General features: G+C 40.2%; 1 protein-coding gene across 1 annotated transcript in view; it reads right to left on the reverse strand.

Moving 5' to 3' along the window:
• The window catches only part of colec10 (collectin sub-family member 10 (C-type lectin)), a 240,100-nt gene extending 238,189 nt beyond the window's left edge, over positions 1-1,911 (reverse strand). Inside the window, exon 1 of the mRNA XM_072571217.1 lies at positions 1,722-1,911. The gene's annotated coding sequence lies outside the window, so the exon portion shown is untranslated. The remainder of the gene's footprint in view (positions 1-1,721) is intronic.
• Between the last annotated feature and the right edge of the window lie 8,520 nt (positions 1,912-10,431).

A 10,431-nucleotide genomic window follows, 5' to 3' on the forward strand; every position in this document is an offset into this window, starting at 1 on the left:
CCGGGACCTTTCCTGACTCCAGTGACTCTTGAAAGATCTCAACCAATGCCTCTGCTATTTCCTCAGCAACCTCTCTCAGAACTCTAGGGTGTATCCCATCGGGGCCAGGAGATTTATCAATTTTAAGACTTTTTAACTTTTCTAGCACTATCTCTTTCGTAATGGCAACCATACTCAACTCAGCCCCGTGACACCCTTTAATTTTTGGGATATTACTCCTGTCTTCCACTGTGAAAACTGACGCAAAGTACTTGTTAAGTTCTCCTGCTATTTCCTTATCTCCCATCACTAGGCTCCCTGCATCAGTTTGAAGTGGCCCAATGTCTACTTTTGCCTGTCATTTGTTTCTTATGTACTGAAAGAAACTTTTACTATTATTTCTAATATTACTGGCTAGCCTACCTTCATATTTGATCCTCTCATTTCTTATTACACTCTTTGTTATCCTCTGTTTGCTTTTGTATCCTTCCCAATCTTCTGATTTCCCACTGTTCTTAGCCACTTTATAGGATCTCTCTTTTTCTTTAATACATTTCCTGACTTCCTTTGTCAGCCAAGGTTGTCTAATCCCTCCCCGGTTAATCTTTCTTTTCTTGGGAATGAACCTCTGTACAGTGTCCTCAATTATACCTACAAACTCCTGCCATTTTTGCTCTAGTGTCTTCCCGGTTAGCCTCTGCTTCCAGTCTATTTTAGTCAGTTCCTCTCTCATGCCCTCATAATTACCTTTATTCAACTGTAACACCATTACATCAGATTTCGCCTTCTCCCTTTCAAACTCCAGACTGAACTCTACCATATTATGGTCGCTACTTCCTAAGGGTTCCCTTACTTTAAGATCTTTTATAGAGTCTGGTTCATTGCAAACGTTTTCAGACGTTTCGTTACCATAACTAGGTAACATCATCAGTGAGAGTCTCCGGTGAAACTCTCTATTTATAGGTCTTGGTTTCTTAAAGTGAGTAATGTCATTTCTGGTTCTTTTTTCCAAGGGAAGATAGATGAGATCTAAGCTGATGTGTTTGTTGATGGAGTTCTGCTTGGAATACCATGCCTCTAAGAATTCTTGTGTGTGTCTTTGCTTCGCCTGTTCGAGGAAGTGTGTGTTGTTCTGGTCAAAGTAGCTCCTTCTATGTCTGTATGTATGGAAACTAGTCCACAAGCCCACCAACACACTTCAACAGCGACTAATGAACCTAAAGGATCCATTAGATGTTACCAGCAAAACTAACAGCATTTACAAAATACTACACAAGAACTGTAAAAAACACTAAATTGGACAAACAAGCAGGAAACTAGCCACCAAAAGACACGACTCACTATCACTAGTTTCCATATATACAGACAAAGAAGGACACCACTTTGACTGGGACTTTGCACCAAGTTTGAAATGATTATTGGTTTTGCCATCTTACCTCATTGGCAACATTGTATAACGGCTCATGTTTGATTGATTGTTTTCATATATCGTTAGTAATTTATCTGATGTTAATGCACCAACTTTGCTTGCTGTTGATTGATACTAATGCCTCCTCCGACTTGCAATTTGTTGGAGTTCTATACACAAGAATCTTAGTCATTTGCGAGTGTAACTCAAAACGTGCAAGAAGTAAGCCTTGCACTAAAGTACAATCGTAATGTCAATTAGACTCAAGGAACCAAATTCCCTCAATCAACTGCCAAGCTTTTAAAATACCTCGAATGAGGTTTCGGCAACATACCTTGGAAAAGCAAACAAATTTCCCTTCACCTTGCACGACGGAGGATCGGTGAGCATGAAGAGGATATCGTGAAACGGGGAGCTGCAGGCCACAGAAATGGTCTTAATTCTGACAGATCGGCAAGAATTTCTTTACATTTATCATTCAGCATTCTTAGAAAGGCACAAGAGCAGAAAACGTCATGCACGTGTATGTTTTTGGTCTCCAATTTTGAGCTGGACACAGCAACTGCATGCTTTTCAGTGATGACAAGAAGCAAACTGCACAACCATTGCACCCACACTGTTCAAGTGCTTCACTTTACTACATTAAATGCTTTCAACTTTTCAGTAAGCAAATTAGAAGGGTCTGACCTGATGTTCAATTATTATTCATCTGGCAATGTTTGAAACACAAAGGGAAAATGTTTTAAAGTTTCCACATCAAATACAAAAAGTCAGAACTGCTTCAGCTGAAACTTCCAAAATTCTGAACTTTGAGATCAAACTTAATTTCTAAAGGACCTAATCTCATGTCAGCGGGCAATATTTTTTCTTGTAATAGTTATTGACATTGTTCAACCCTCTAGTGCCACCAAGTGGGATAAGTAAGACATGAAATTCATCAGGCCATTAAATTTATGTTATATGTAGCTAAATTATTCTTTTTTTCCCAAAAAGTGCCTTACTTTCTGGAAAAGAAAGAGCTCTGACTGTCAGATCCATGAAGATGACAGTTTTAAAGGCAAGCTGTATTTGGTATTTACAGAAAGAAGTCAATGTGTAAAGGGGGACTTCGTTTTTTGGAGAAGAATGGGCCCAGACACAATTCATGCTGGAAGTTATCTTTAGTGTGTATCTATCAGCTTACTTTTAAACGAAATGTTAACCATGAGTTTGAACTGCATTGTCTTAAATTACTACTATTACTATTTGAAGTTGAGAATTCTTATTGAAATTCCATTATTTTGAGTCACTTGAAGGATGAAAGCAAGGAAAAGTAAGGCCAATTAGTCTTGCCTAGCTTGTGAGCATGCTACCAGGTAATTTGATTAGGTCACATGCTATACAAATGGATTTTCAGAAGAGGTTCGAGAAGTCCTCAAATTTAGAGATTATGGATTTTGTTTGGACAGATAGCACTAAAAGGAATATATCTATAAGGACAAAGACACCTAGGGACAAGAATAATCCATCAGGATCTCCTTCTTGTTGGTATGGTTTACATAGACTTCAGTAAGGCCTTTGATGAGGTCCCACATAGAAGACTAATCCAAAAGGTAAGAGCCCATGGGATTCAAGGCAACTTGGCAAACTGAATCCAACACTGGCTTACATACAGGAAGTGAAGGGTAATGATGGATTTTGTAATTGAAAGTGTGTGAATAAGAAATAGGTGCTGGGACCCTTGTTTTTGGTTATATACATTAACAACTTGGATATGAATGTAAAAGGTATAATTAGTACATTTGCAGATGGCAAAAGAAATTGGTAGTGTTGTTGATAGTGAGGAGGATGGGCTCAGGCTACAATCTGATATTGATCAGCTAGTCACCGGGGCAGAGCAATGGTAGTTGGAAGTTAGCCCCAATAAGTGTGGGTTGATGCATTTTGGGAGATCTAACAAGGGAAGCATACACCAAGAATGGTACATCCCTCGGGAGTACTGATGAACAAAGGGACCTTGGTGTAGAAGTCCATAGATCTCTGAAGGTGTCATTACAGGTAGATAGATGAAGAAAGCAAACAGGATATATGCCTTCATTATAAACAAACTGATGGAGAAAGAAGAGGTGTCAGTATTGAATTTCAGAATTTAGGTCCAGGATGACTGAAAACACAGCCATTTGTGTTGATTGGAGTCACATTTCACAGCAATAGATGTTTATAAAATCATAAAGGTAATGGATAAGTGAATAGTCAGGGTTTCTTAAAAAAAAGGGTTGGTACAGTGGCTCAGTGGCTAGCACCGTTACTTCAGAGCACCAGGGTACCAGGTTCAATTTCAACCTCAGGCAACTATCCATGTGGAGATCATCTTTCTTGGAGATTTTGTACCTAACTGACAATCATCTGGTTCACAAAATATATTAGTTATGATTTTGCTTTATATAACAGGTGACAATACCCAGGTCTTGCCATGTTCATCTATTCACTGCATTCTTCCATTGGTTATATGGCCCAAACTTCAAAAACACCAGCGTACAATCCCTTTCCATTGATGAAAACTGCTGGTTGAGTTAAGTGATTGACAATTGACATGCACAGTTGATAGGCTAAAACTTAATTTGTATTGCATCAGCACATACCAATGTTACATGGACTACATTGATTCTCTGGGTATGTGGGATGCTTCCTTTTTAAATCACACAGGTTTCTTCAATTACATCAATGAGGTTGCAAACAAAAAAATTTAGCTCTGTCATTTCCTGTGTCTTTGGGTAGCAAACACTGTAACAAATGCTAAAGCTTTCTGGTTCGAACTGGCTTCATCATTAGCAAGTAGACTGGTGCAGTCTAGCAAACAAGACATCAGGCATCTAAGATATGCACTTCTAGGCAGTAGATTGTGAAATGCAGCAGATACCAACAACAGAACCCCAAAAGGAGTCAGAGGCAAAGAAATTTATCGTTTTGGTGGTCCTGATGGTCACTGGCATTATGATGTCATGGTGTCTGATAGTTGGCCATTCTGGAGGTCTTGTTCTAGCAGGGCACAGTTATAATCAAAAAAACCTCCCTTAAGTATGAGCCTCATGAGGCACTATGGTCAGTCCTGTCTAGAAAACTGATCATAAGAATATAGAATATAGGAGTGGGAGTAGGCCATTCAACCCTTCAAGTTTGCTCCACCAATCACTATGATCATGACCTATCATCCAACTCTAGCCTGTTCAAAGCCTGTTCCTGCTTTTCCCCCATTTCCTTTGATCTTTTGGCTCCAAATGCTACATCCAAATCTTTCTTGAAATCATACAATGTTTTGGCCTCATCTGCTTTCTGTATTAGTGAATTTTACAGGCACTCTTGGTAAAGAAATTTCTCCTCACCTCAGACCTAAATGGTTTTCCCTCGATCTTTAGATTGTGACCCTGCTTCTGAAATCTCCCACCAATCAGAACATCCTTCCTGCTTCTACTCTGTCTTGTCCATTTAGGATTTTATAGGTTTCTACAGGGTCTCCCCTCATTCTTCTGAACTCCAACAAATATAATCCCAGTCAATTCAACCAGTCTTCCTATGTCAGTCCCGCTATCTGAGGTTCACTGCAATCCCACTGTAGCAAGAACATCCGGCCTCGGATAAGGATACTAAAACAGCAAGCAATATTCTTGGTGTGATCTCACTAATGTTCTGTTCAATTGCAGCAAGACATACCTGCTCCTTTCACTATAAGGGCTAACATACCATTTGCTTTAAATAAAAAAAACGGAAAGAACTCTGCATGTTAGAAATCAGAAACAAAAACAGAAATTGCTGGAAAAACTCCAGCCACATCTGTGGAGAGAAAGCAGAGTTAATGTTTTACGGTCTACTGAGTTCTGAAGAAGGGTCACTGTTAAAGTCTAAGCCTTGTTTAATAAATATCTCATATGCTTTCTTAAGCACGTTATCGACTTGATCTGCTATTTTAAGCGATCAGTATACATGCATTCCAAGATCCCTGCAATCCTTGGTCCCAGGGTCCTACCATGTATCATGCATTCCCTTGCCTTGCTTGTCCTCTCATACACATTATCCCACGTTGAATTCCATTTGCCATTGATTCATCCATCTGACCAGCCCATCTACATCTCCTGTAATCTAAGGCTACCATCCTCACTACGTACCATAGCACCAACTTTTGTATCATCCACAAAGTTACTGATCAACTCTCCTACATTCAAGTCGAAATCATTCATTATATACCACAAAGAGCAAGGGCCCCAATACTGATCCATGTGGAACCCCACTGGACACCGGCTTCTAGTCACAAAAACAGGACCTCAACACGTATCCTCAGCTTCCTGCCACCCAGCCAATTCTGGATCCCATGGGCTCTTACCTTTGCTATCAGTTTCCGGTGTGGGACCCTATTAAAAGCCTTGCTGAAGTCCAATTTGAAAAATTCAATCAAGTTTGTCAGACATGACCCCCCTCTTAACAAAACCATGCTACATTTTAATAAACTCTTATATCCAAACACTTTGATGCTTAACTAGACTGGTGACTATGATAAAACATCATTCTATACACGCACCACCCTCTGCATGAAAAAGTTGCACCTTCGGTCCCTTTAATATCTTTCCCCTCTCACCCTAAACCTATGCCCTCCAGTTCTGAACCACCACCTCCACCACCCGCCCCCCACAAACCCAGGGAAAAGACTTTGTCTATTTATCCTATCCATGCCCCTCATGATTTTATAAACCTCTATGAGGTCACCCCTCAGCTTTCGACACTCCAGGGAAAACAGCCCCAGCCTGTTCAGCCTCTCCCTATAGCTCAAATCCTCCAACTCTGGCAACATCCTTGTAAATTTTTTCTGAACCCTTTCAATTTCTACAACATCCTTCCGCTAGGATTGCACGTGATATTCCAAAAGTGGCCGAACCAACGTCCTGTGCAGCAGCAAAATGAACTCCAAACTCCTATAGTGAATGCTGTGATTAATAAAAGATGAATAACAAATGCCTCCTTCACTATCCTATCTACCTACGACTCAATTTTCAAGGAAATATGCACCTGATAGTGACAAAAGTAAGATTCTGTAACCAAATAATTTTATGAACCCTGGCACCAGCTGAACAGCAAAACAGCCTCAGGATCATGTTTGCAAAATGCAAATTCAGTGTGTTCAGCTAAAACAGGAATGCAAAAAATCAGCTCTTCAAGCCTCGTAACTGGAAATTGTAGTCTATGTTTAGAAGTAACCTTATTTCTAACCTGAGGACAATCCTGACTTGTGCATCAGTATCACGTGGTCAGCCTGCATGATTTCTGGTGAAGAGTTTCGTGAAAGATACAGTGTTGTCATCAGTAACCTTAGTATCCAAGTGTTAAGTACACATTAAAATACATGATTTAAAGATTTACTTAAACTATGCTATCATTTGTTAGGCTAACTATTTTTGTTTTGATTTTTACTGATATTTTGTGGTTCACCTCCAACTCTGCTTTTCCCATTGGCCCAATTACTTATATTGCACGATTTTCAAATATACCAAGTTGCATTAGAACACAATTACTATGTTATAGGAGAACTACCCGTAAGGAGAGCATTTATTTGGAAGCACTAGCTTTCAGAGCACTGCTCCTTCATCCGGTAGCTGTGGAGCAGGGTAATAGCACAATTTATAACAAAAGATTAGTGTCATGACTAATGCTTCCAAATAAACCTGTTGGATGAGAACCTGATGTTGCGTGTTTTTAACTTTGTCCATCCCAGTCCAACACAGCTCCTCCCAACACACCCAAGGAGTGTAAAATTGCACATTACTCCACTGGTTGCTTTTGTCCACACTGGGAGGATTCACAACATATACCTATCGTTTACAACAGACCACAAACTCAGTCACTGCTGCTGGCTCCATTGTGTTGGACCCTTCACACGTGCTTCTTCTAATTTTAACAGAAACAGGCCACTCGACCAATCAAGTGTTCTCCACCATTCAATCATGGCTGTTATGTTTCTCAAACCCATTCTCCTGATCTCTCTCCGTAACACTTCGAGTCACAGAGTTGTACAGCAGGGAAACAGACCTTTTGGGCCAACTTGTCCATGCCAACCATATATCCTAGGTTGATCTAGTTCCATTTGCCAGTATTTGGTCCATATCCCTCTAAACCCTTCCAATTCACGTACCCATCGAAATGCCTTTTAAATGCTGTAAATGTACTAGCCTTCCTCACTTTCTCTGGCAGCTTGTTCCATATATGCACCACCCTCTGTGAACAAATTGCCCCTCAGGTTCTTTTTAAATCTTTCCCCTCTTACCTGAAATCTATGTCATCTAGTTTTGGTCACTTCTACGTTGGGAAAGAGAGCTTGGCTATTCACCCTATCAATGCCCTTCATGATTTTATAAACCTCCATAAGGTTACCCTGTAGTCTCCAACATTCCAGGGAAAAAGTCCAAACTATCCAATCTCCCCCATATCTTGAACCCTCCAGTCCCAGCAACATCCTTGTAAGTCTTTTCTGAACCCTTTCTAGTTTAACACCATCCTTGCTATAGCAGAGACACCAGATTTGAATGCAGTATTCTGAAAGTGGCCTCATCAATGTCCTGTACAACCACAACCTGACATTTCAACACTGATACTCAATGCACTGATCAATAAAGGGAATCATACCAAAGGTCTTTTCACTATCCTATCTACCTGAAACTCCACTTTCAAAGAACTATGAACCCGCATGCCAAGATCTCTTTGTTCAGCAACACTCCCAGGACCTTACCATTAAGTGTATAAGTCCTAGCTGTATGAATCTATGACTCTATGTCTTGACCTCCATAGCCTTCAGTAGTAATGAACTCCACTGAATCACCACCCTCTAGCCGAAGACATTGCTCCTCATCTCTTCACTGTGAGGCTGTGCTCTTAGGTCTTAGCTTCTCCTACCAGTAGAAACATCTTCTCCACATCCATACTATCCAGGCCTCTCAGTATTCTGATTTAATCCTCCATCCTTCTAAAATCCATCAAGTACAGACCTAGAGTCCTCAATAGCTCCTCCTATGACAAACTCCTGGATTCATTCTTGTCAACCACCACTGGACCCCCTCCAAGGCCAGTATATACTTCCTTAGATATTGGGCCCAAAACTGTTTTGAATATTCCAAATGCAGTCCATGTTCACTTTGACTTCTCTTTTCCTTTTAAGATATTTTAAAAAGCCTTTATTGTCTATTTTCACGTTACTTGCTAATGTGTATAGTTTATTTTCTTCTCTTTTGGTCATCTTTTGTTGGCATTTAAATCTTTCCTAATGCTCTGTTTTACCATTAATCTTTGCCACACAGTATGTTTTCTTTCTTTTAATTTGATATTATCCTTAATTTCTTTAGTTAACTCGGATCTGTTTGTCCCCATCCTGGACTCCTCCTTCCACACCGGGATATAATTTCACTGTAAGCCACGAACTATTTTCTTGTATACCTGCCTTTGCTCAACTGTCTCTTTTTCTAAGCTCCTTTCCCAATTCACTCCGGCCACCTTTGCCATATGTTATTACCCTTGTTCAAGTTTTGCTGCCGAACCAAGTTTCTCCCTCTCAAGTGTAATGCTAAATTCTGCCATGTTATGGTCACAGTTCCCAAATGGTATTTTACTTTGAGACTGTTCACTAAAGCTACTTCATTGCGCATCACCAGATTTAAAATTCCTGGTTAACTCCATAACATGTGGCTTTAGGAAACTGACCCATGGTGGCTCAGTGGTTAGCACTGCTGCCTCCCAGCACCAGGGTCCCAGGTTCAATTCCAGCCTTGGGTGACTGTCTGTGTGGGTTTCCTCCCCCAGGTCTAGAGATGTGCAGACTAGGTGAATTGGCCATGCTAAATTGCCCATAGTGTGAGGTGCATTAGCAAGAGGGAAATGGGACTGGGTAGGTTACTCTTCGGGGGGTTGACGTGGACTTGTTGGGCCGAAGGGCCTGTTTCCACACTATTGGTAATCTAAAAATCATTATTAGATCACTAAAATCATCACTATTAAGAATTGATGCATCATAGCAGCAGGCTTTTGCCAAGACAGTTATATTACTAAGAATAAAAGGTGAAACACTAACCCAGCCCACACCCTTAGCTCCATCCATTGAGTGCTCTTCTCTGTCTCACACCAGCCCCATCCCCAATGTGTTTTTTTTTCATTATGTTTGCTCATAATTTTCTGGTTTTGACGATTGAAACTTGAAAGCATTCAGTAAAACATTTACAAGGATACCATCAGGATTGGAGGGTTTGAGCCGAAGGGAGAGACTGAATAGGCTTTTTTCCCAGAGTGTCGGAGGCTGAGGGTGACCTTATAGAGGTTTATAATATCACGAGGGACAATTATAGGGTGAATAGACATGGTCTTTTCCCCAAAGGAGGGAAATCTAAAACTAGATGGCATAGGTGAGAGGGGAAACATTTAAAAGGACCTAAGTGGCAACTTTTTCATGCAGAGGATGGTGTGTGTATGGAATAAATTGCCAGAGGAGGTGGTGGAGGCTGGTACAATTACGACATTCAAAGACCATCTATATGGGTATATGAATAGGAAGGGTTTAAAGGGATATGGGCTAAATGCTCACAAATGGGACTAGGTTAATTTAGGATATCTTGTCAGCATGGATGAATCAACCAAAGTGTTTATTTTCATGCTGTATAGATCTATGACTCTATGTATTTGACTGTCACAACTGCCAACAGTGCAATAGGTGGGACATAGAAAAATGTCTCCATATCAGAGAGTTTCTGAAAGTTTTGACCACTTCTGAATTGATTACATAAATACAATCATTGTCATTGAAAGAAATCTGTTAAGGCATTTCATCTTCTGGACACATTCAAACTTGTTTAGTTTACATGATTATTCTTAATTCCCATGGGAAACATAACAGATTCAATCAACTGCTTTATTCTCACATACTTTATTTGCTGGCTGATGTTTTCACATTTTTGTGGCCCAGTAACTTATAATTACCTTTTAATTTTTTCTTCTAGTCTGATCAGCTTTCATCGCCCTGTTAGTGTCAGCATGTCTGA

Source organism: Chiloscyllium punctatum, chromosome 5 (genome assembly GCF_047496795.1).
Source record: "Chiloscyllium punctatum isolate Juve2018m chromosome 5, sChiPun1.3, whole genome shotgun sequence".
NCBI lineage: Eukaryota > Metazoa > Chordata > Chondrichthyes > Orectolobiformes > Hemiscylliidae > Chiloscyllium > Chiloscyllium punctatum.